Source organism: Panthera leo, chromosome D2, assembly GCF_018350215.1.
Source record: "Panthera leo isolate Ple1 chromosome D2, P.leo_Ple1_pat1.1, whole genome shotgun sequence".
Taxonomy (NCBI): domain Eukaryota; kingdom Metazoa; phylum Chordata; class Mammalia; order Carnivora; family Felidae; genus Panthera; species Panthera leo.
Window position 1 is genome coordinate 52170397 of NC_056689.1, and position 25397 is coordinate 52195793.

Genomic DNA, 25397 nt, shown 5'->3' on the forward strand with positions numbered 1-25397 from the left:
TTTCTGGGGCTCCTGGGTGGCTCAGTCAGTTGAGCGTCCAACATCAGCTCAGGTCATGATCTCGCGGTTCGTGAGTTCGAGCCCCACATCGGGCTCTGGGCTGACAGCTCAGAGCCTGGAGCCTGCTTCAGATTCTGTGTCTCCCTCTCTCTCTGCTCCTTCCCTGCTCATGCTCTGTCTCTCTCCGTCTCTCAAAAATGAATAAATGTTAAAAAAAAAATTATAAAAAAATAAACATTAAAAAAATTAAAAAAAAAAAAATATAAACTTTCTGATCAAACCCTGTTTAATCAGTTCATCACCCCTCTTTGATCATTTCTTTTCAAAGCTACTCCAAACTACTCCCTCTAGGTCCCCCAAATAGTTTTAACTGTAATTTTAAAAAACATCTACCATCTTAACCTCAAAATGAGTTCTTAAAGACAAACTGACTTATCTTTTAAAAAGTTTTCCTTCCTTCATACATTACTCAATAATACTACATTTATCATTTTTACCCAATACAAACATTTTGTGATTCTTCTGAGGACTCTGTATGGTGATTTTTAATCCAGTAGTCAACTAGATTATGAGTCAAAGTGAATTTTATGGGCTTCCTCGAGGCCCAGAAACTAATTAAAGAAGTAGGACTAGGCTCTGACCAGTGATACATGTATATTGTATATTGTATACATGTGGAATTGCTAATAGGGACATTTAGACACCCAGTGGCCCACAGGAGTCCTCTAGAGTCCCAGGAAGTGCTGAGCTATCAAAAAGTAGAAGGCATAAAGCATGGGGTGCCATGTTTTTTTCCCGGGGCGCCTGGGTGGCTCAGTCGGTTGGGCATCCGACTTCGGCTCAGGTCATGATCTCACAGCTTGTGAGTTCGAGCCCCGCATCGGGCTCCGTGCTGACAGTCCAGAGCCTGGAGCTTTCTTCAGATTCTGTGTCTCCCTCTCTCTCTGCCCCTCCCCTACTCAGGTTCTGCCTCTGTCCTTCAAAAATAAATAAACATTAAAAATAATTTTAAAAAATATGTTGTTTGCCTAAAGTCCTGGTGAGAGCAAGTGCACAGAGTTTGGCCTGACAACTGTAGGTCCTCACTTTGATAAAAATATTTCCAGGTATAGCTTACCACATGCAGTTATTTCACATCTGGACCTGGAAATCAATTTTTCTCCTGAAAATCAATTTTAAAATTAGTTTTTATTTTTATCAAAGTAACACATGGTTATATCTGTAAAAAAACAAATCTCCAAGTCTCATTCCCCCAAGGTAGATCCTCAACATTTCAGCTACTTCTCCTGGCATCAACCTCTATATATTTTTTTTATGTTTATCTATTTATTTATTTGAGAGAGAAAAAGAAAGGGAGAGAGGGGGAGGGGGAGAGAGAGAGGGAGAGAGAGAATCCCAAGCCGGCTTGATCTCATGAACCATGAGATCATGACCTGAGCTGAGAGATCAAGAGTCAGATGCTTAACTGACTGAGCCACGCAGATATCCCTCATATTTCTTCTTTAATTTTTAAAAAATGTTTATTTTTGAGAGAGAGAGAGAGCTGGGGAGGGGCAGAGAAAGAGAGACACTCCAAAGCAGGCTTCAGGTTTCATGTCAGCACAGAGCCCAATGCTGGGCTCAAACTCATGAACTCTGAGATCATGACCTGAGCTGAAGTCAGGCACTTAACCAACTGAACCACCCAGGCACCCCCATATTTCTAAATAATCTACAGCCATTTCTTGTTTTATCTTTTTTTTTTTAACCATTATCTATTGACTTCTCACTCTGGTGTATAGGAATTAGCTCTCTCAAAAAAGCCAACACTTTCTTTTCCCCTTCTCTTCATCCCCCCAATATATAGTTATATCACATTATGACTACATAAATGTATTTACTGAATCATACCTTGGTTTTTCTGTTATCCCTTTATTTTTTTCCTATAGTTTATAATTGCCTCTTCTATTTGAGAGGTAAGCAAAAACTTTATTTTTTGCCTGACCCTGTATATAGTTATTAAAAATTTTACTCAAATTCTATACTACCTGCCACATGCCTATCAGTAATGTTTTCCATTCTTCCAAATATATTATTTCCATTCTTTTCCTAGATACTTTTCTCCTTGAGTCTTTTGTCTTCCTGCTCCAAACTAGAAGGCCTGTTATCTTAGCTTGCCACAACTGAAATCCTGGGATTTCACTCTCCATGTTGGTAAATTTACCTCAGTTTGTGCCCAGCTGAGGGGACAATGAGGTAGAAATTTAGTTCATCCTTAGCTTACCAACCTGTGCATCCTAGCAGTTGCAACTGGCTACAGGGGACCCTTTTTCTAACTCATCCTTACAGAAGGGAGAGTTGTTTATGGTTCACACAAAAGCTCCATTTAGGCAGCCCTGGCACTAGATTCCTATTTCCTTGATCTGGTGATATCTTCATTTCTTTATGTCTTGTATTTTTTTTTTTTTAAAGCAGAGTACATCTAGTAAAAGGAAAATTTTTTAAACTTTGTATGTTTTTAAATTTTTTTGCTCTTACACTTGATTGAATGAATTCTGGCTCAGAAATCATTTTTCTGCAGAAATTTAAGGTATTACTTCATTGTGTTTTGCTTCTAATGCTGATGTTGAAAAGGCCAATACCATCAAATCCTGATCCTTTGACCATGACCTGTGTTTTCTCTAGATGCTTTTAGAAAAGTGTCTTTTTATCTGCGGTATTCTGAAGTTTTGTGACCATATGATCGACACCTGGTGGCCTTTTCAATCTTGAATCCTTCCTTCCATTCTTTCTCCTCCCTCCCTCCCTTCCTCCCTTCTTTCCATTCTTCCTCCCTCCCTCCCTCCCTTCCTTCCTTCCAAGAGCCTGTGCAGGGGAGGGACAGAGGGAGAGAGGGAGAGAGAGAATCTTAAGCAGGCTCCATGCCCAGCACAGAGCCCCACATGAGGCTGATCTCATGACTGCAAGATCATGACCTGAACTGAAATCAAGAGTTGGTCATTTAACTGACTGAGCCTCCCGCACCCCTTGAATCATTTCTTGATAATGTTCTCCTCTTTGTTTGATCACTTTTCCTGCAATTCCTATTAGTCAGGCATTGAATTTCCTGAATCAATCTTCTCATTTTCTTATCTTCTCCCGATCTAACTATTTATCAAGAGTTACTTGGCTTTGGGGTGCCTGGGTGGGTCAGTTGGTTAAGCATCTGACTCTTGATGTCAGCTGAAGTCATAAACTCACAGTTTGTGGGTTTGAGCCCACATTGGGCTCTACACTGACAGTGCAGAGCCTGCTCAGGATTCTTGCTCCTTCTCTCTCTGCCCCTCTCTCCCTTCTCAAAATAAATAAATATTTTCTAAAAAATTAAAAACAAAGGGTTACTTGGCTTTGACTTCCAACATTTTTACTGCAATTTTCATTTTGATTATCCTATTTTGAGTTTCTAAGAACTCTTTCATTATTATTCCCTGGAATTTCTATCTTTTTTTCCGTATAGCAATAACATCCTGTCTTTGCCCTTGGCTTGTGGATATAATATCTTATTTATCTCCCCAAGTATATTAATTATAGCTATTAAAATATGATTTTTTTTCTGCTCTCTGCATTGCTTTGTTTCCTCTGAGTTCTCTTCCTTGAATGGGTGGTGATCCTTGGCTGTTTTTCATATTTAAAAATAATGCATTAGGGGCACCTCTCTTGCTCCGTAGATACAGCATGCAACTATTGATTTTGGGGTCATGAGTTCAAGCCCCACACTGGATATAGAGCTTACTTTAAAATAAATAAATAGATAAATAAAGTGTAAAATTAGTGCATTGAAAAGCTGACTGGAAGTGTGGGGATGGGAGGTGCTTGTCAATTGGTGCCCCTTCCTGTGTAGTGAAAAGGTAGGAAGCCAGCTTTTGGGGAGAACTTCCATAAGTCAGTGTCTGTATTGGTCAGCTTCTTTCCCTTATAAACAACCACAAAATTGCAATGGCATATAACACAAGCATTTATTTCTTGTGTCTTCCAACTGCAGGCTGGGTTGTGCTGGGCTTGATTCCAAGCCTTGGGTTGTAGTCAGGTCTGCTCTCCATGTCTCTCATCCTCCTCAGACCATGGTATGCATTTGTCTCATGGTAAAGCAGGGGACCAAGAGAGCAAACCAACCATGCAAGCCTCTCTCGAGTCTCTGGTCATTTCATGTCTGCTAACAGTGCCAAGCAATTCACACAGCCAAACTCAAAGTGAAGAGTGAGACAGTACACTCTACTTACCATGAGACCACATGAATGAGGAGATGAACTTTCTTACACAGGAGTCAAGAACTGGGACCAACAATCCAATCTAATATTCTACATCTTTTATCTCAGGCCATTCGGTGTTTCTCCAAAACAGTCCTCCAATCTAGTCAGGCCTGAACACACCAGGCTACTGGTGTTCTCAGGAGCAGGTAGGGGAGAAAATTAGGGCTCTCCTTCACCAGTGACAGCAGTCTGTCCTTTACTCTTCCCATTTGTCATCTAGCCCTTACTACTGTACTCATTGCTGCTTTCCATGTGCTTAATGTTCTTCAGTCCTGAATTTCTCAGGTTAATTTCCTCCAAAGAATACACCTCTAATATCCTGTGAAAGTGAAGGAGGGAGATTTGCCTGGTTGCTACAGGTGGTGTTAGTCTAAATGGTTTTTGTAAAGTCTCAAATTGACCTTATTTTCATCCCTGTCTTCTGAGGTGTTGTCTCTCAGTCTCCCTCATTAGTTTTCCCTTCTTCAAGTTCTTGTATTTTTACCTTTCCTCTACCCTGCTAAATCAGTTACCACTCCATTATCTGCTTTCTGTTCTCAGAACTCATACAGAGTAGTTGGATTTACAATTTCATCAAAGATGCATTTTGTGGTTTTGTTCCTCATTGGTTTTGTTTCATTTTGTTCTGGATTGATTTACAAGGGTTGGGAAAGAAATGTCTTTTATTCTTCATCTTAAAACTGGAAATTTGGGGGCGCCTGGGTGGCTCGGTCGGTTAAGCGTCTGACTTCAGCTCAGGTCATGATCTCACAGACCATGAGTTTGAGCCCCGCGTCAGGCTCTGGGCTGATGGCTCAGAGCCTGGAGCCTGCTTCCGATTCTGTGTCTCCCTCTCTGTCTGCCCCTCCCCCGTTCATGCTCTGTCTCTCTCTGTCTCAAAAATAAACGTAAAAAAAAAAAAAATTTAAAAAAAAACTGGAAATTTGAAGGAGAAATGCAATTTGTATACCTATCATTTATTGCCATGTGCAAAGCACTTCAGTAAGCATTTCACCTATGTCACCTTAGCAAATCTTTATAAAATCCTGAGAACTAAATATAATTATGATTATGCCCATTTTATAGGTGAGGAAACGGGGCTGAGTGAGGTGTAGTAATTCAGCGAAGGCCAACAAACTAGTCAACAGTTGCATCAAGATTAGAACACAAGTCTAAGTCTACATTGTGGCTAGATTTTATACGGCACTCATTCACCTTTCATCCTTGGCTAAGGACCAACTCCAGGCCAGGCTCTATGCTGAGAGACTGGGATACATAGATAACACAGCTAGCTCATTACTTGGCACACCTAAGTACTCATTAAGTATTGGCTCCTAATTTTTATTATCAATAAGATTAATAAATAATCCTATAGTATTTATCACTTTTCAAGAAAGCAAAAACAGGGTAAATTGAGAAATAGTAATTATTTAAGAAAATTTATATCATTACCACTTAAAAAGACACTTCCTCTACCTGACATGTCAGTTAATGGAAGTGCTTTTTCACATGTGAAGAATTTTATTTAAAAAAAAATTTTTTTTAACGTTTATTCATTATTGAGAGAGAAACTGAACATGAGCAGGGGAGGGGCAGAGAGAGGAGGAGACACAGAATCTGAAGCAGGCTCCAGGTTCTGAGCTGTCAGCACAGAGCCCAACGTGGGGCTCAAACCCACAAACCCGGGAGATTATGACCCAAGGTCGGACACCCCACCGACTGAGCCACCCAGGCACCCCTCACAGGTGAGGAATTTTAAATTAAACTATTTACATGAGAAAATCCAAACAATTTGTGCTTTAAATAAGAGTGAATAGGCCTTCTGAGGCCCACCGGGAAAGAGATTAACTGGCAATTAGAAAAATCAATCTCTTAACTGAAAGTTTTAATACCTTCCTTTGTTCTTTTATCCTAGTGTGTTACTTGGCCCTAAGCAGAGCCTGAAGAGGAGGCAGAGCTGTGAGTGTTCCTTGCAGGGTGGGAGTGTGGGGGGGGGCTCCACTTAGGACATCATAGAGATTAGCCTGCATCTTAGTCACTTTAGTATTATGAATATCTTCTCACTGGGGATTCTCTACCTCTTTCACAGTGTGGAAAACTATAAGGAAGCTTGGGAAGCTTATAACTTGGGAAACTTTTATAGCTTGGAAACAGAGGCTCAGAAACCACATCATATGCGATTTCTGTTTTGCATCCTTCAGAAACCAAAGCTGGCTGACTGAAGGGAAGGGAATTTTTAGGCAGGGATGTTGGGAGCAGGGTGGGAGGGGTGGCTGGACAGCCTGGACCAGAAGCAGGCAGGATCCTGCGGGTGACAAAGGGCAGAGGCAGGAACCAAGTCTAAGAGCAGGAAGGTCTGGCCTCAACTCTGCCAAGCTTTTCAACACTCAACTCAGATTTGATTTCCAGAATCTGGAATCACCTGACTGCCAAGCACTTTAGAATGTATACATAAGCCAGCAGCTTCAGCATCACTTGAGAGCTTGTTAGAAATGCAGAATCTCAGTCCCCACCCTGGACTTCTACATCAGGATCTACATTTCAACAGATTGCCCAGATCTGTGCATGCCACAATTTGGGAAGCACTGGGCAGAGCCCCTAAAAAACATCCAATCTCTGATCAACTTCCTCCTGGGGAAGACGCAATTTCTCAACAGGAAACTTGGGGTGCTTCTAACAGTGAGCAGGATGAGTGAGGAATGGACTCTAGGAGATCCATAAAAGGCATCCCTGGAATTCCAGCACAAGCTGGTCTCCACCAAAGTGCCACCTCCTATCCATCCTCAGGACCTGTGAACAGACAGTTCCTGGCGGCAGTAGGTCAGGGTTTTTTACTCTAGCTTTGCTTTCTTAGGGGCTTCTGGCATCTGAGAGATCTGAGAGAGGCCTCTGCTAGAACACCCTCAATCTTTTAATTTTTTTTTATTTAAAAATTTTTTTTTAATGTTTACTTATTTTGGAGACAGAGAGACAGAGCGTGAGCAGGGGAGGGGCAGAGAGAGAGGGAGACACAGAATCTGAAACAGGTTCCAGGCTCTGAACTGTCAGCACAGAACCCGATGCAGGTCTCGAACCCACAAACCGCGAGATCATGTCTGAAGTCAGATGCTCAACCGACTGAGCCACCCAGGTGCCTCACCCTTGATCTTTTTAAACTAATGAATGTTAAAACCTTTCCCCCACTCTTACACAACTTTTTGGATAAAGATGGACTGTTAAGCGAGCAGCTTCATTCTCCTTTTCTCAGTGGTGCCTCTTTCAAAAGGAGCAGCTGTAGATTTATTGCTATATTGGGGGATGATGAAGATTAAAGTTTTGTAAGACTTTGAATCCAGTTGCCAAGGGACATAGCAAGAACCAGGCTTTGCAGCACAAAGGCTCTGAACAGTAAAAGTAAGATTTGAGCTCCGGAATGAGCAGCTTTACATCCCTTCATCTGGCATTGCCTTAGCAAGTGGCTTTTACAGAGGAGGCCCTCTTTGGAGACTTTCTCCCTATCCTGGAACCCTATCCCCTGTTCCCCCCAGGCCTCTCCTGGGTGAGCATGACAGACTCACGGTGGTCTGTTCAGAGTAGGGCATGTAGACCGCTATCCTTGGTCCTGAAGCAACGTTACGAATTGCAGCAGTAATTCACAACCTATCCCCAGATATTCTGATTCAGCTTCTGCCTTAAAAACAAACAAACAATAAACACACTCAAAACAAGAACCCAGATGAATCTGATAGTTGGCCCATGGATTACAGCTTGGAAATCACTTTCCTAGGGTATGCTTATTGCTAAGCCTATGCAGTAGGCATCTGTTGGATTTTTTTTGTTAGCTTTCATTCCCCAATCTTTGTAAAATGTACCAAAAGGAGAGTCATTCCTCTCCATTCTCAGGTTTGGGCAAGGCTGGCCCAGGTCTAGAACATCTAAATTATATCAACTTCCCAACCTCAGTTACTGACTGTGAGGTGCCTCAGCGTGAGCCACAGATAGAGTTGGGAGGTGTGAGGTAAGGCCCTTCATTTTAATGGAGCCAGCCCAGAGGCTGGCAGACCTGAGAGATAGAGAGAGGCCAGGCACAAATGACCTTGTTTGAGCCCCTGAGCCAAGTGGGTTTAAAGTCAGAAATTCCCCTGGACTTTTCAGATAGGAGAACCAATACAATACCTTTGTTGCTTAAACCTGTTTGGGTCGGATTAATGTCACTTGCAACCAAATCTGACTACCTTTCTTGGGACTCTGGTGACTCTTATGTATCCTCTCCTGAGAATTCTCTTCTCCAAATTTTGAACCAAGCAAGAGAAGAGGCAATATGGAGGAGAAGAGCTGGGGCCAGAGTGAGAACAATGGAAAGAAGCTAAGAGGTTGCCAGGGAGGAATGACTCTAATTTGGACACTGTTTTCAAATAATGAGTAAACAAGGATGAAACCTCATCCAACCATGGCCTAAAGATCATTTGACCAAAGAAGACTCAAAAGCATGGGTGGGCCCAGGGGACCAGGCAGGACCAATATCAATATACCAGGAGAAATGTCCTAAGTTCCTACGTTGAATGTCACCAAAGTATTAACAGATGTTCTTTGTTTTTATTTTCTATCTGAAAAACATAGTTACTTTTACTCTGTCCCTGATATTTTTATTTCCATGGTTGGTTTCACTGCAGCTTTTTGTCTGACATTTACAATGTTTGTCCTCTCTGAGGAGCTTGGGCAGTGTGACCCCTCCAGCAGCACACTGAGCTCAATTTGCTTCCTCCTATGGTACTGCAGGGTGGTGACGGTGTATGATAGTCACACTCCCAGGAGTATTAGATCCATAACAAAAAATACTAAAAGATCAAAAGGTCTTCAGGACTGGATGCAATAACCCCCAGTGGTATAATTCCAGAGCATCATTTCTCTAAGTAGAACGTACATACAGGAGTGGAGAAGCATGACAAAAGTGTGTGTGCCTTTTCCATGTGGTTTTGAGAATACCCTGTCTGGCTAGGGTAGGAAAAAAAGTTCCAATTAGTGGATGTTGAAGTGGGTTAATGTTTGCATTATGGGAGAAGGTAGAATTGCCCGGCAGAGGTTCTGGGACAGAGGTAATTAAACAAGGAGTAAGGGCCCAGATGAGAGACCTCTAGGGAGATGTGAAAAGTCAGGGTAAAACATAAAATAAAGCTATTTTTAGGCACGCAAGATCAGACTGCAGGACAAGTGGATCTAGGCATCTGAGGATGGTCATTAGAAATGACTTGAAAGCCAGTGAGTCTAAGCGGAAAGTGTTAACGCAAAAGCTATGGTGTTTGAATGACTGTCAAGGGATGTGCAATTTTTAACAAATTCTGGGGGATCAGATGCCCCTGAGCTATATCCAAAGCCCAGGAAAACAATTTGTCCCTTTTTGGACAAAGGTTTCTCCTCTAATGTGGTGCAAAGTAATTAGATCATGTGCTTCGGATTCGGTGTCTCCCTCTCTCTCTGCCCCTCCCCCGCTCATGCTCTGTCTTTCTCTTTCTCAAAAATAAAGATTTAAAAGAAAAAGAAAAAAAAGAGCAATCGATGTAAAGCCGATTCTGCTTTCTGTCCTAAGCTGTGGCTAAAGTGCTGGGCTTTCTGGGAGAGTAGTGGGGCCAGGTCAAGTAAGATCACTGAGGTACCCTAGCAGTTTCCCCTAGTGCTAGATGGGGCAGCATTGCACAGCAAGTGGTCTCCGATCAGTTCTGTGCACGGCTTTGGCCATCACTCCTGGAATGAATAGCTCCCAGGCTCTCACCCAGATACTTACAAGCACCGTATCTCACTTTCATAAGCCCTTTTCCCACGTCAGCAGCTAGAGTCACCTGTGCTATTGACAACCAAGTTTGCAGGGACTACCAAAACTGCTTAACTTTAGGCCATCACTCTTTAGAATATCAAAGAGTTCCTACGTCCACTTTATTGTTTAATATGGATCAGAAGCAGCTTTTGTCCTGGAAGCAAGAAGCTGAGACACAGGCCTGCTATCTTTGTTCTCTTCTCCTGGCCTCAGTCATTCATTTCCACAACTCCTTGGGGAAAAAGCACAAGAAACCTGCTCCTGTAACCTGGGTTACCGTATTTCACGGTTAAAAAGTTAAGGGCTATCCTAATTTTGCATTTGGTAAATAATACCATCCTTTTATGATAAACTAAGAGTCTATATCAGAGATTGCAGACTGCTGAGTAAATCTGACCTGCAGAGGGTTTTGTCTGGCCCACATAAACTTTGTATATATACTGTATATATTCTATGTATATATATTGTAGCCAGAGATACAAAGATTCCACACATCTGTGATTTCTGAGAATTATAGACTGGCAGGCAACAATCAGCTGGAGAGTGGAGGCTCTTTTGACATGGCATGTACTCAATTTGCCCCAGATACTCACCAAATCTTTGCTTTTAATTTTGTACGTATTTAGAAGTTAGGCAGACTACCTTCCATCTCATGAAAATGTTGTTTAGTAAGTAAACATAAAAGCACCTACAATTTGTACTGCCATAAAATCCTGGAATAAAATAGATTAAATAAAAAAAACAAAAAAAAAAACAAAAAAAAAACAAAAAAAAAAAGTAATTAGATCATGAACATCATTATTATACCCATCTTTTAAGATGTTATAGCTGAAAGTTTGGAGTAGAGAGGGAGACACAGTGGATTCTGGGGGCTGCTTTATTATCTGATTCTTGGCCTGGGAAATTGTTATAAGTGAGCTCACCTTTGATTGTTTGTTAAACTATACAATAGCGTTGTTGGACTTTTCCATATATTTCAAAATAAAACAGTAAAAAAAAGTATTCAAGTGCTAAGAGAGAAATATTCTGAGTCATCAAAAGAGACTGACAATCAAGAAAGAGGGACCATCCTCTAGGGGGATGTTATTATACAGCCATTAGAAATAGTGTCTGGGGGCACCTGGGTGGTTCAGTCAGTTGAGCGACTGACTCTTGACTTCCGCTCAGGTCATGATCTCGAGGTTTGTGGGATAGAGCCCCATGTTGGGCTCTACATTGGCAGCACAGAACTTGCTTGGAATTCTCTGTCCCTATCTCTCTGCCCCTCCTCTGCTGACACCTCTCTCTCTCTCTCAAAATAAGTAAACAAACATTAAAAAAAAAAACTTAAAAAAAAAAAAAACAAATAAGGCACCTGGGTGGCTCAGTCGGTTGGGCATCTGACTTCAGCTGAGGTCATGATCTCACAGCTGTGAGTTCAAGCCCCACATCAGGCTTTGTGCTGACAGCTCGGAGCCTGGAGCCTGCTTTGGATTCTGTGTCTCCCTCTCTCCCTGCCCCTCCCCTGCTCACACTCTGTCTCTCTCAAAAGTAAACATTTAAAAATTTAAAAAAGAAAGAAATAGTGTCTGAAACGTTTTTCTATGAAAAAACACTGATATGGTGTTGAGTAAGGAGGCTACATATACGTAGGTACCATAATATCTATAAAAATACAAAATATGTGTACGTACAGGAAAAGGATTGGAAACAAATGTGCTGTCATCACATCACTTATCCCTATTCCCTAAAATGAAGGAAGGTTGTTTTGGTAGGGCTTTGGCTAGTGCTGGTACAATAAATACAGTGTAGTTGTTAAGAGCATGTTTAAGGCTTTAGAAGTCCCATTTATTAGTTGGGCCCCTTGGACAAACTGCTTAATCTCTCTGGAGTTATTATAATAATGATGTTGGGGAAATGGGTTCTGAGCAAAATAGACAGTCTACTTAAAATCTCCCTATCCTGCCACCATGGTTTAAGGAGGTCTGATTTATTAGGCCTACTCGAGCCCAACTTTGAGGAGATTTTCATAATCTGATTTTTTTTTCTTACTTCTTATGGAGTAAGAATGAGATGATTGTGAAGGGTTCAGAGCCCGTTTGGGACCATGACTTGCTGCTCTCATCTATTTTTTGTTTTGTTTTGTTTTGTAGTGATATTGCTTGATCCTGTGGGGGAAGTTGGGAAGGGTGAATTGGGGCTCATGCCATGCCCTGGGACTCTAAGATGTACCTCACTGCAGCCTGTCTACCCAGATTTCTGTCACACAAGCATCAGGGCTGGTTGGCAGGGGGCAAATTCTGTCGACTTTGATCCTACTTAAGGAGACAAGCTTTGGCAATACTAGAAATCAAAACATTTCTCTTGCCAATCACTAGCATAGAAATATTTTGAACCTATCAAATCTTTCAAAACAACTTTTTCTCTCTGAACCTTGATAATTAATATGATCCATGGTTATCTTTTGGGTAAAGAACATTTATGATGAGATTTAGCAGAGGAAAATTCCCATCCCAGAACATGGGCCCAAATGCCTTTCATGTTTCTTCATTCTTTTGTAGGTTAGAGGAATACAATCAGAACTTTGAAAGTGTTCTAAAATACCACCCTTGAAAGTTGTTTTAGAGATTTGCTGAGAACAGAGCAGTAGTCTGGGACTCAGGTTCTAGTTCTGTAGCCAACCAGCTATGGAATTCAGAACAAGGTGCTTCATACCTCAAGGCCTGGCTTTCCACTTTAGAATGGGTTTGTTCTAGTCCACAATCTCTGGATACGTGAAATCAAAGTTTACCCAAGCCACATCAGGTAAAATGTGTATGTGCAGATACTGAGTGGGAAGACGGAAAGATCACATAGAAGCTAAGCGCAGGAAGTGAGGTCAAGCAGGGCTTCATGGGAACCTTTTCTTTCTGTTTGCCTCTCTTGGGGGCAGTGTGAGTGTGTCTCTTGGGTGGTTTCTGCTTCTCCCTGTGTTCCTCCGTTCTTTTCTCTCTGAGCCCCTTACCTTCCAGTTTGAGTGCCCGATAACTAACCATAACACTTCCAGTCTCTTAAATTAACTTTAGAAGAGGATATTTGATTGATCATTTTGTGCCCATCAGGGCAAGGATGTAATAAGTTATAAAATATTAGCTGGTCTTTGAAATGGCTGTTTAAGTCAAGTACCCATCCCTGGTCCAGTGGACTGTGGTTGCGGGTAGCTGGGTGCAGACCTGTCCTTGATGAGGCTTGGATGGCAAAAGCAGTTAATTCTATCTTGTGGTGAAGTAATATAAATCTCATCGGACAAGCATCATAGGACAGAATTGTGAAATTGCTTTAGAGATTGTCAAGTGTAAATGTACAATATCCTAATTATTATTCAAAATTATCGGGACTTAAAAGAGAACAAAGAATGAGAGTCAGGAGATGACTTGAAGGAGCTCCCAATGGCCAAATCTGGGTACAGTTTGAGCAATGAAATGAGTAATAATGGTGATGGATTATTGCTCACAGTAAAATAAGTACAAGTCCTTGGCGACACAAGTAGTTGGATAGGGGCGCCTGGGTGGCTCAGTCGGTTAAGCATCAGACTTTTGATTTCTGTTCAGGTCATGATCTCATGATTGGTGAATTTGAATCCCACGTCAGGCACCACGCTATTAGTGCAGAGCCTGCTTGGGATTCTCTCTCCCTTTCTCTGCCCCTCCCCTGCTTGTGTGCTTTCTCACTTTCTCTCAAAATAAATAAATAAACTTTAAAAAAAAGTAGTTGGATAAACTTTAAAATGCAGGAAAAGGGAAAATTTTTCCTTATAATAGAATGCCAATTTAAAAATGTACAAGGGATGGGGTGCCTGGGTGGCTCAGTCAGTCGAACGTCCACCTTCGGCTCACATTATGATCTTGTGGTTTTTGAGTTCGAGCCCCACATCAGGCTCGCTGCTCTCAGGGCAGTCTGCTTCAGATCCTCTGTCCTCCTCTCTCCCCTCCCCTGCTCATGCTGTCTCAAAAATACATAAAACATTTTTTTAAAAAAAGTTCAAGGGATGATTGAAATAGAAAATCACCACTTGGCAAATACCATAGTAATAATTGTTGCAAGCAAGGATTATCAATGGATGCTAAAATTTGTAGGTAAATGTATGATATTTACATAATCTCAAAGTATTTCTCCATAAGATACTTACTACTTGCAAAGGGGAAAGTAGTAATTTTACAGTGGAGAAATATGGCAGATAACACTTATCTAACAGTTCAAAGTTAACATCATTAGTAATATTAGGTTTTGGCATTCTGATTTGATACAATGAGAAAGATACAAATTAACTTCTGTGGTATCCTTTTTAAAAAAATGTATAACCTGGGGCACCTGGGTGGGTCAGTCGGTTGGGCATCCAACTTTGGCTCAGGTCATGATCTCATGGTTTGTGGGTTCGAGCCCCACGCTGGGCTTTGTGCTGACAGCTCAGAGCCTGGAGCCTGCTTCGGATTCTGTGTCTCCTCCTCTCTCTGCCCATCCCCCGCTTGTGCTGTCTCAAAAATAAATAAATAAATGTAAAAAATAATAATATAATAATTTAAAAAAATGTATAACCTGAACTCAACCATGAGGAAACATGTAAACTTAAATTGAAAGATACCTTATGAATCACTGGACAGTGCTTTTCAAAGTGTCAAGGTCACGAAAGACAAAAAAGTCTGAGAAACTCTCCAAGACTGGAGAAAATTAGGACACATGAAAACTAAATGCAACGTATAATCCTGAATTTGATCCTGGGCCAGATTAATATAATTCAAGAGATCATCAGAAACACTTGAATAAAGTCAGATTACTAATAGTGTTGTATCAATTCTAATTTCCTGGTTTTGATCATTGCTTTGTGGTTACAGATGATGTGAACCTATGGGTAAGCTGTAGAAAGGATGTGCAAGAATTCTTGTACTACTTATATAATTTTTTTGTTTTTATCTATTATTTTATTTTTCTAAATATCTCTAAATCCAACGTAGGGATCCAACTCACAACCTGGAAATCAAGAGTCTTACACTTCACCAACTAAGCCAGCCAGGCACCCCTACAATTTTATTTATTTATTTTTATTTGAGAGAGAGAGAGAGAGAGAGAGAGAGAGAGAGAGAAAGATCAGGGGAAGGGGGAAGAGGGAGGGAGGGAGGGAGGGAGGGAGGGAGAGAGAGAGAGAGAGAGAGAGAGAGAGAGAGAGAGAGAACCCATCCCACAACCCTGGGATCATGACCTGTGCCAAAATCAAGAGTTGGACGTGAAAGGGCGGGCCTACACTGGCCGACTCCATCTTGTTCTGTGTCCTTCACCTAGACCACGCATCCTCCCCTTGAGTAACCTCCCGCTCACCCGTTCAAACTTCCTGATCAAAACAGGCCCAGCGACCTGAGTAACAGGACTCCGACCCTTCCCCAGCCAATTGGCTGAGGCCACAGCCATTACCTCACCAACTGCCTCTAGGCCCCAATAAAACCTTTGTGCTTTTGAAACTCGCTCTCTCTGCCTGGTATCTCACCGCTGCGTCGGTGCAGGTAGGGGATTGAGCTTGAGCTAGCTCGAATAAAGGCTCTTTTGCTGTTGCATTGGACTCGGCTCCCTAGTGGTCTTTGGGGATCACGAATTCTGGGCATAACATTTGGGGGCTCGTCCGGGATCCCCAAGACCCCCGAGGGACCCCCGACCCAGAGAGCCTGACTGGCCACGGTTAGTGTCTGTCTGTTTGTTCTGTCTTTTCTGTGTGAGCTCATTTAATTCTGGTGGTGCCTGACGCGGTCTAAGTGGACGCACTGGAGGACCACAAGCCGGGTGTTTCGGAAGACGTTCCGATTCTCCCTTCTGGAGGGACGTGGAATCCCCCCAAAGGTCTGAGCTAGCTTTCAATTTTGCTTCCATGGAGTTGGAAGACTTTCTAGGGGCCCTCTGTCTGTTTTTGTGTTTCTCTTTTGTTCTGTGGACTTACTGGACGGACGTTATGGGACAGACTCAGACTACCCCTCTACCCACCCTCTTGGCTTAATCCCTTCCTAGCCCCGCTCCCTCCGGAGCCAAAACCCATTCTTGCTTTGCAGGGGACGAAGAAGAAGAAAAGTCTTATCCAGCCTTCAGCACCCCTCTACCCTGTCTTACAGGGGGGTACTGAAGAAGAATTAATTTTTCCTCCCCCGTATAACCCCTCTAGGATGCCGGAAGAACACCATCCTCCCCCTCCGGGGGAGGCAGACGCTGTTCCGAGAGCGGGAGGCGGAAACACTCCAGTGGGAAGTCAGCCCTTTACCAGACAAAGGGCTCAGAGGGAGCAATCCGCCTCCACCGCCGACTCCACTATTCTGCCCCTGAGAGCCACCGGACCACCAGACGCGGAGGGGAATCAGCCCCATCACTATTGGCCTTTCGCCACTAGTGACCTCTACAATTGGAAAGCTCAGAATCCTAAGTTTTCTGAGAAACCGGCAGGGCTTATTGATTTATTAGACTCTGTTCTTTTTACCCATCAGCCCATGTGGGATGATTGCCAGCAGCTTTTGCAGGTCCTGTTCACGACTGAAGAAAGAGAAAGAATCCTCAATGGGGCCCGGAAACTAGTTCTGGGCGCAGACGGGAATCCCACCACCAACCAGGCTCAGATAGATGCCTCCTTCCCCTTAACTCGGCCCCAGTGGGATTTCAACATGGCAGAAGGTAAGGAGAGGCTCCGGATCTACCGCCAGACTCTAATGGGGGGTCTCCGAATGGCGGCTAGAAAGCCAACCAATTTGGCCAAGGTAGGAAATGTACAACAGGGAAAAGATGAATCTCCGGCTGCCTTTTTAGAATGGATCATGGAGGCATTCCATACCTATACCCCCATGGATCCAGAGGCTCCAGAAAGAAAGGCAGCTGTTATCATGGCCTGTGTAAACCAATCGGCCATAGACATCAGGAGAAAATTACAGAAAATAGACTAGGAGAAAAAAAAGTCTGCAGGACTTACTGGTGGTAGCCGAAAAGGTATATAACAACCGGGAGCCTCCTGAGGACAAGCAGGCTCGCGCCATGGCGGCTGCCAGCAGTAAGCAGACTCAAGACCTGGCCAGAATACTACTAGCTATCACTGCTGACTTCCCCGAGGAACGAGACCACCGTCTCTGGCAGCTGGCAGACGACGCAAGAAAAGGTAAAGGAACCACCAAGAGGGGGTTACTGACGGCAGACGGACGGACTATAAAAAATAAGCAGGAGATACTTAACCTGCTTACGGCCTTATGGCTTCCTGCCAAGCTAGCCATTATCCACTGCCAAGGGCACCAAAAAGCTGATAACCCAGTAGCTAGAGGTAATCGAAAGGCTGACCAGGCAGCCAAGGCAGTAGCCCTTACTTCAGTCCCCACCATGACCATACAACTACCGGACCCAGGAGACCCAGTTTTACCAGACCAGCCCAAATACTCCCAGGAGGAGTTACAGTGGATCAAGAAACTCCCCATGGCCCAGGAGATAAAGGGATGGTGGTATACACCTAACAAGGAGCTCATGCTGCCAGACCGGCTCGGAGTCTCAATATTAGAGGACATGCATCGGTCTACTCACATGGGGGCCCGAAAATTAAAAGACTTAATCCGACATGCTGGAATCAAGATTCACCAACAGGACACCAAAATAGAGCAAGTTGTATCTGCCTGCAAGACCTGCCAACTCACCAACGTGAGAGCCACATCAAATAAAAAAGGAACCAGGCTCAGAGGCACCAGACCGGGAGCCCAATGGGAAGTCAACTTCACTGAAGTCAAACCAGGAAAGTATGGTTATAAATATCTTTTAGTATTTACAGACACCTTCTCTGGCTGGGTGGAGGCATACCCAACCAAGCATGAAACGGCTCAGACGGTGGCTAAGAAGCTACTAGAAGACATCTTACCCAGGTATGGTTTTCCTGCCATGGTAGGATCAGACAATGGACCAGCTTTTATCTCGCAGATAACACAGGCAGTAGCCAAGGAGGTGGGGGCAAACTGGAAATTACATTGTGCTTATAGGCCCCAGAGCTCAGGACAGGTAGAAAGAATGAATAGAACCCTAAAAGAGACCCTTACCAAATTAACCATGGAGACTGGCGGGGACTGGGTGACTCTCCTACCGTACGCCCTTTACCGGGTTAGAAACACTCCTTACACTCTGGGTTTTACTCCCTACGAGATCATGTTTGGCAGGCCACCCCCTGTTATTCCCAGCCTTTGAGCTGAACTTATTGCTGAGTTTAAAGATCAAGAACTTTTTCTTTCCTTGAGAGGGCTCCAGAGGGCGCACGAGGACATTTGGCCACGCCTCTGTGCCATCTACGAGGCTGGCCCGACCCCGACACCTCACCAGTACAGGCCGGGAGACTGGGTCTACGTCAAGAGGCACCACTGAGAGACCCTTGAGCCGCGCTGGAAGGGACCCTACATCATGGTGTTGATAACCCCCATCGCTCTCAAAGTAGACGGCATCGCGACCTGGGTCCATCACACCCACGTTCGGCCAGCGGACCCCTCCTTGATCTGGAAGGACTTCGTCACGCGATGGGCCATCAGTCGGGACCAACACAACCCGCTCAAGCTCAAGCTACAGCGCATTTGACCCACCTAATATTGGTAACTCTGTTAACTCTGCTTGTCATTGCTCATGCTGCCGAGAGTCCCCACACCCCCCAAAACATCACCTGGCAGATCATAGACACCAGCTCAGGGACAATACTTAATCAGACCTCCCAGAGCCACCCCAGGGACACTTGCTTCCCAGAACTTTGCGTAAACCTCCAAACTCTGTTCCCCTTGTCACTATAAATGCAGCTGGTCCCATGATTGGGTCCCTAAGCTACATGACAAGGGGGGAATGAAAGGGCGGGCCTATGCTGGCCGACTCCATCTTGTTCTGTGTCCTTCACCTAGACCACGCCTCCTCCCCTTGAGTAACCTCCCGCTCACCTGTTCAAACTTCCTGATCAAAACACGCCCAGCGACCTGCGTAACAGGACTCCGACCCTTCCCCAGCCAATCGGCCAAGGCCACGACCCTTCCCCAGCCAATCGGCTGAGGCCACAGCCATTACCTCACCAACTGCCCCTAGGCCCCAATAAAACCTTTGTGCTTTTGAAACTCACTCTCTCTCCCTGGTATCTCGTCGCTGCGTTGGTGCAGGTAGGGGATTGAGCTCGAGCTAGCTCGAATAAAGGCTCTTTTGCTTTTGCATCGGACTCGGCTCCCTAGTGGTCTTTGGGGATCACGAATTCTGGGCATAACAGACGCTCAACCAACTAAGCCAACCAGTCACCCCTACAATTTTATTTTTGAGCTTGAAATTATTTCAAATTTTAAAAATGTTCAAAATTCAAAAAAATATTACCTTTTGTGTAAAAAAGGAATATACTCACTGACATTCTTGAATCTACCTGGTATACTTCCTAAGGAAAATGCAAACAATTGGTAATCTTTTTGCCCCTGGGGTTGGGAACTGGGAACACAATAGTCGAGGGTCAAGGTTGAAAGAAAGACTCTTTACAACATCCTTTTTCTTTCTTTTCTTTCTTTCTTTCTTTCTTTTCTTTCTTTCTTTCTTTCTTTCTTTCTTTTTTGGTATTGTTTGAGATTTAAAAAATTATTATGTATGCATTATCTTTAAAATATCATTAAACTGGGGCGCCTGGGTGGCTCAGTTAGTTAAGTGTCTGATTTTGTCTTAGGTCATAATCTCACAGTTCTCTAGTTCCAGTCCCACCACCGGCTGTGTGCTGACAGCTTGGAGCCTGCAGCCTGCTTCAAATTCTGTGTCTCCCTCTCTCTCTGCCTCTCCCCCACTCACACTCTGTCTCTGTCTCTCTCTCAAAAAATGAATAAACATTAAAAAACTTTTAAAAAATTACATATCATTACACTACCAAAACCAATTTGTCTTGTAAAATCTGGATTCATTTCACCAAAGCTTAGTAGAGCCAGATATGACCTTTTAAAGACACTCACTTCTTACTCGTCCCAATCTCTCGAAAGAACTTAAGCCAGTGTAATTATTCCCATGGAAACTGAAGAGATACAGACCAAGGTGGGGGCGGAAAAAGCAAGAAGCAAAGTTTATTTATTTATGACTATTTGAAACTTTTTAGGTCGCTCTCTATCTTCTGTTCATGCCACACGAAGTCTTTAAAAACTGCTAAATGTATAACAATTCTGCGTTAAAGGAAATGACTTTTACTACTAAAACCAAGTGAAATGTCACCTTTAGTATTAGGCAACATCTGGATAACTAAGACCAATATAAAATGTAAAAGTCTATCTTTTTGTGCTTTAAAATCTTGGTGATAGAAGTGTGGGACTCAAGGAATTTAACAAAAATCCCCTACCCCTGGACAAGCAGAGCAAGAATAACACCATTTTGTACTACACCCACCATCTCATGTATAACCCCCACATGACCTACTTACTGCTTAAGACACTCCCCCACCCTAGTCAATACAGAACCCCTAACCGCCAAAGAATGTAAACCCCGCCTTTTGCCCGCCAAACTCGCACGCTAATTCTGACCAGAGTGATAGGCTACTTCAAACAGTTACTATAGGGTAAATTGTAATTCAATTGGCCACCTGCGTGTGGACTGACAGGACTATGCAACTTTCTGTGTGTGTTACAATCTCATTGGCCACTGGCCCCTATAAAACTGCTATGCCTCTTAACCTAGGGGTCCAAGTCCCTGCTCCACTGTGTCAGGTATACTTGGGCCCAAGCTCGAGCTTGCAAATAAACCCTCATGCGTTTGCATCGGTATCGGCTCCTTGGTGGTCTCTCGGAATCGATATCGGGGGCATTACCTTTGGGGGCTCGTCCGGGATTCGAGAGACCCCCCCCCCCAGGACCCCACCCGGAGGGTCCCACGTCTGGTGAGTGCACTCAACTTCTTCTACCTTTCGCGCGCATATTTTCTGAGAGCTCTATACTGTATCTCTACCTGTAGGAATTCCAAACAGACTTTGGGTCGGCATTGGCTTAAGCGGACGCACTGGCGAGCCGTCAACCGGGGGTCTTGGGAGAAGTCCCTTGCCCCCACCAGGACGAAGTCCTCATCTGTGAGGAGGGCCGGCTGCCATTACAGACAGCCAGTCCTTTGTTTTACTCTCTGTTTTGTCTCCGCGGCTGCATTAGAACGTTTGTCCGTGTTATTGTGTCCTTGTTAATCGTCATAACTGTTTGTGTCTTGGTGTGGATTGAAATGGGGCAGACCCAAACTACCCCCGTCTCTTATGCTCTCCCAGTTCTCGGACGTTAAGGAAAGGGCTCATAATTTGAGCACAGACATAAGAAAAGGGAAATTTCAGACTTACTGCGTATCAGAATGGCCAACCTTTGACGTGGGATGGCCCTGAGAAGGAACTTTCCACCTACCTATTATTTTGCAGGTCAAGGCCGTAATCTTCAAGGACAAACTGGATGGCCACCCTGACCAGGTGCCCTACATCCTGGTCTGGCAGGACATGATCGAAAACCCCCCTTCTTGGCTAACACCATTCTTAGCCCCCAAAGCAGGACCTACCAAGATTCTAGCCCTGCAGAAAGCCGAGGAGACTGACACAAAGGCCAAAACGCCCCTTTATCTGGTCTTGCAGGATTCCTCTCCGGAGGACCTGATTCATCTGCTGCCCTACCAGGCTCCCCCTCCCCCTTCCGCCCCTCCATTGCAAACACCAGGGGCTGCAGGAGGGGCACCACCCCTCCCTGATGAAGGAATTCCTGTGCGTGGGCCAGCAGCAGGGACACGTGGACGGACCCACCTGGTGGCCCCACTCTCAAATATGGGGCCGGCCAACTCCACCGCCCCTCCCCTCCACGCCATGGGGCCTCCCGACGAGTCTGGAGAACAACCAATGTTATATTGGCCGTTCTTCACCAGTGATTTGTATAATTGGAGAACTCAAAATGCAAAATTCCCCGATAACCCTAAAGATTTAATTGGGCTTTTAGATACTGTTCTCTTTACCCACCAGCCTACTTGAGATAACTGTCAGCAGCTCTTGCAGGTTCTCTTCACCACCGAAGAGAGAGAACGAATACAGGTGGAAGCTCAGAAGTCTGTCCTGGGAAAGGACAGACAGCCGACTCAAAACCCATACCTCATAAACGCTGCCTTCCCCTTATCCCGCCCTACCTGGGACTACAACTCAGCTGAAGGTAAGGAGAGACTCCAGGTCTACCGCCAGACTCTAATGGCAGGTCTCAAGGCAAGCCTACTAATCTGGCCAAGGTATATGATGTAAGACAAGGTAAGGATGAGAGTCCAGCAGCCTTCTTAGAATCACAGAGGCTTTTAGGCAGTACACTCTTATGAACCCAGAAGCCCCAGAAACAAAAGCTGCAATTATGGCTTTTGTTAATCAGGTCGCTCCAGACATCAAAACGAAATTACAAAGAGTGGAGAGGCTAGGAGAGAAGAGCCTGCAGGACTTAATAATAGTAGCAGAAAGAGTTTACAATAATAGAGAAAGCCCGGAGGAGCAACAGACTAAACTAAGCGACCGACAGACCCGAAATCTGGCTAAGATCCTGTTGGCTACAACCATGGATGACCCACAGGAAAAACGGAGGCACCTCAAGAAGCTGACTTCAAGGACAGGTAAGGAGGATGGCCCTGGTCCCTGACAGGAGCGCCCTAAACTAAACAAAAACCAATGTGCTTATTGCAAGGAAGAGGGCCACTGGGTGAAAGACTGCCCTAACAAAAGATCTAAGGCCCCTGCCAAGATATTGGAGATGGAGGACCTGGACTAGAGGAGTCGGGGTTCAGTACCCCTCCCTGAGCCCAGGGTAACTCTCAGAGTGGAGGGGCAACCAGTTGAATTTCTAGTGGACACTGGGGCACAACATTCGGTCTTATTACAACCCCAGGGAAATTGGCAAGCAAGTCCTCATGGGTGCAAGGGGCCATGGGGACCAAACAGTACTCATGGACTACCCGAAGAACTGTGGACCTCTTCATGGGCCGGGTATCCTACTCCTTCATGGTCATCCCTGAATGTCCCTACCGGTTGTTAGGTCGGGACTTGCTCACCAAGATGGGGGCACAAATTTGCTTCCACCCCGGAGGGGCAAAAATCCTAGACAAAGAAGGGCAACTGATTCAGGTGCTTGTCCTGAGTTTGGAAGACGAATATCGTCTCCACCAGACGCCCCCAGCCCCAATGACTGACTTTGACCGTTGGCTACAGGAATTTCCCCAGGCATGGGCAGAAACTGCGGGAATTGGGCTGGCCCGACACTGACCGGCTATATACATAGAACTAAAACCAGGGGCAGACCCTGTCAGGGTCCGCCAATACCCCATGCCTCTCGCAGTGAGAACAGGAATCACGCCCCACATACAGCGACTACTAGACTCAGGCATATTAAGGCTCTGCCAATCGCCATGGAACACTCCCTTGCTGCCGCGGTGCGAAAACCGCACTCTAACGATTACAGGCCAGTCCAGGAATTAAGGGAAGTCAACCGGCGAGTCATGGATGTGCACCCCACGGTCCCAAGCCCATACACCCTCCTCTCCACCTTGCCTCCAGACAAAAATTGGTATACAGTATTAGATTTAAAAGATGCCTTCTTCAGCCTGCCTTTAGCACCCAAGAGCCAAGACCTTTTTGCCTTTGAATGGACGGACACTGAGAAAGGCATCAATGGCCAACTCGCCTGGACTCGACTACCACAAGGATTCAAAAACTCACCAACCATCTTTGATGAGGCCTTACACGAAGACTTGGGTGAGTTCCGTTCTGAGCACCCTCATTTGACCTTATTGCAATATGTAGATGATATCCTGCTGGCGGTGGAGGACCAGGACACTTGCCTGCGAGGCACCAAGGACTTACTCCAGACTATAGCGGCTCTAGGATACCGGGCCTCAGCCAAAAAGGCCCAAATCTGCAGAGCAGAGGTGAGCTACCTAGGGTACAAATTAAAGGATGGACACAGATGGTTGATGGATGTGCGGAAGGAAACCGTCCTAAGGATCCCACAGCTGCAAACTGTCCATCAGGTACGTGAATTCCTGGGGTCGGCAGGGTTCTGTCGATTATGGATTCCAGGTTTTGCCAAGATGGCCAGACCCCCCTATGAGGCCACCAGGCACCAACAAAATATTGAATGGACAGAGGCCTTTAATGACCTTAAACAGGCCTTGCTGTCTGCCTCAGCTCTCGGGTCGCCTGACCTAACCAAGCCCTTCTACCTGTATGTAGACGAGAAAGATGGGGTGGCAATAGGGGTCCTTGTCCAGTACATAGGTCCCTGGAAAAGACCCATAGCTTATCTCTCTAAAAAGCTGGACACGGTGGCCACTGGATGGCCCCCATGCTTAAAAATTATTGCCGCAGTGGCCACTATGGTCAAGGACGCAGACAAGCTAGCCATGGGGCAAGAGCTATATGTTACCACCCCACATGCTATTGAAGGGGTACTCAAACAGCCCCCAGACCGCTGGATCAGCAATGCTCATCTGACCCATTATCAGAGCCTACTGCTAAACCCCACCAGAATTTTATTCAAGCCACCTACAACCCTGAATCCAGCAACGCTACTCCCTAACCCAGACTGGGACCCCCCCTCTGCATAACTGTCAAGAGATTTTGGCACAGGTGCACAGAATCAGGGCTGACCTCCGGGACCAGCCACTGCCGGATGCGGACGCCACCTAGTATACGGATGGCAGCAGTTTTGTCAGAGAAGGAATCAGATACGCGGGGGCAGCCATAACCACAGAGACAGAGATCATCTGGGCAGAGCCATTGGCAGCTGGAACATCGGCTCAACGGGCAGAACTGATCGCCCTGGCCGAGGCACTAACCATGGGAGAAGATAAATGAATAAACATTTACACCGAAAGCAGGTACGCCTTTGCCACCGCTCATATCCACGGAGCCCTTTACAGAGAGAGAGAGGGCTTCTGACAGCAGAGGGAAAGACTATTAAAAACAAAACAGAGGGGCGCCTGGGTGGCTCAGTTGGTTAAGTGTCCGACTTCGGCTCAGGTCATGATCTCGAGGTCCATGAGTTTGAGCCCCATGTCGGGCTCTGTGCTGACAGCTCAGAGCCTGGAGCCTGCTTCGGAATCTGTGTCTCCCTCTCTCTCTGACCCTCCCCCATTCATGCTCTGTCTCTCTCTGTCTCAAAAATAAAAATAAAAACATTTTAAAAAATTAAAAAACAAAACAAAACAGAGATTCTTGAGCTCCTAAGGGCCCTCTGGCTGCCCAAGGCGCTAGCTATCATCCGTTGTCCAGGCCACCAAAAAGCAGACACACCAGTAGCCAGGGGAAACCGGCTATCCGACCCAACAGCAAAGGAAGCGGCCCTTTCGGTGACCCAGGTTTTAACAACCACGCTACCCGATCC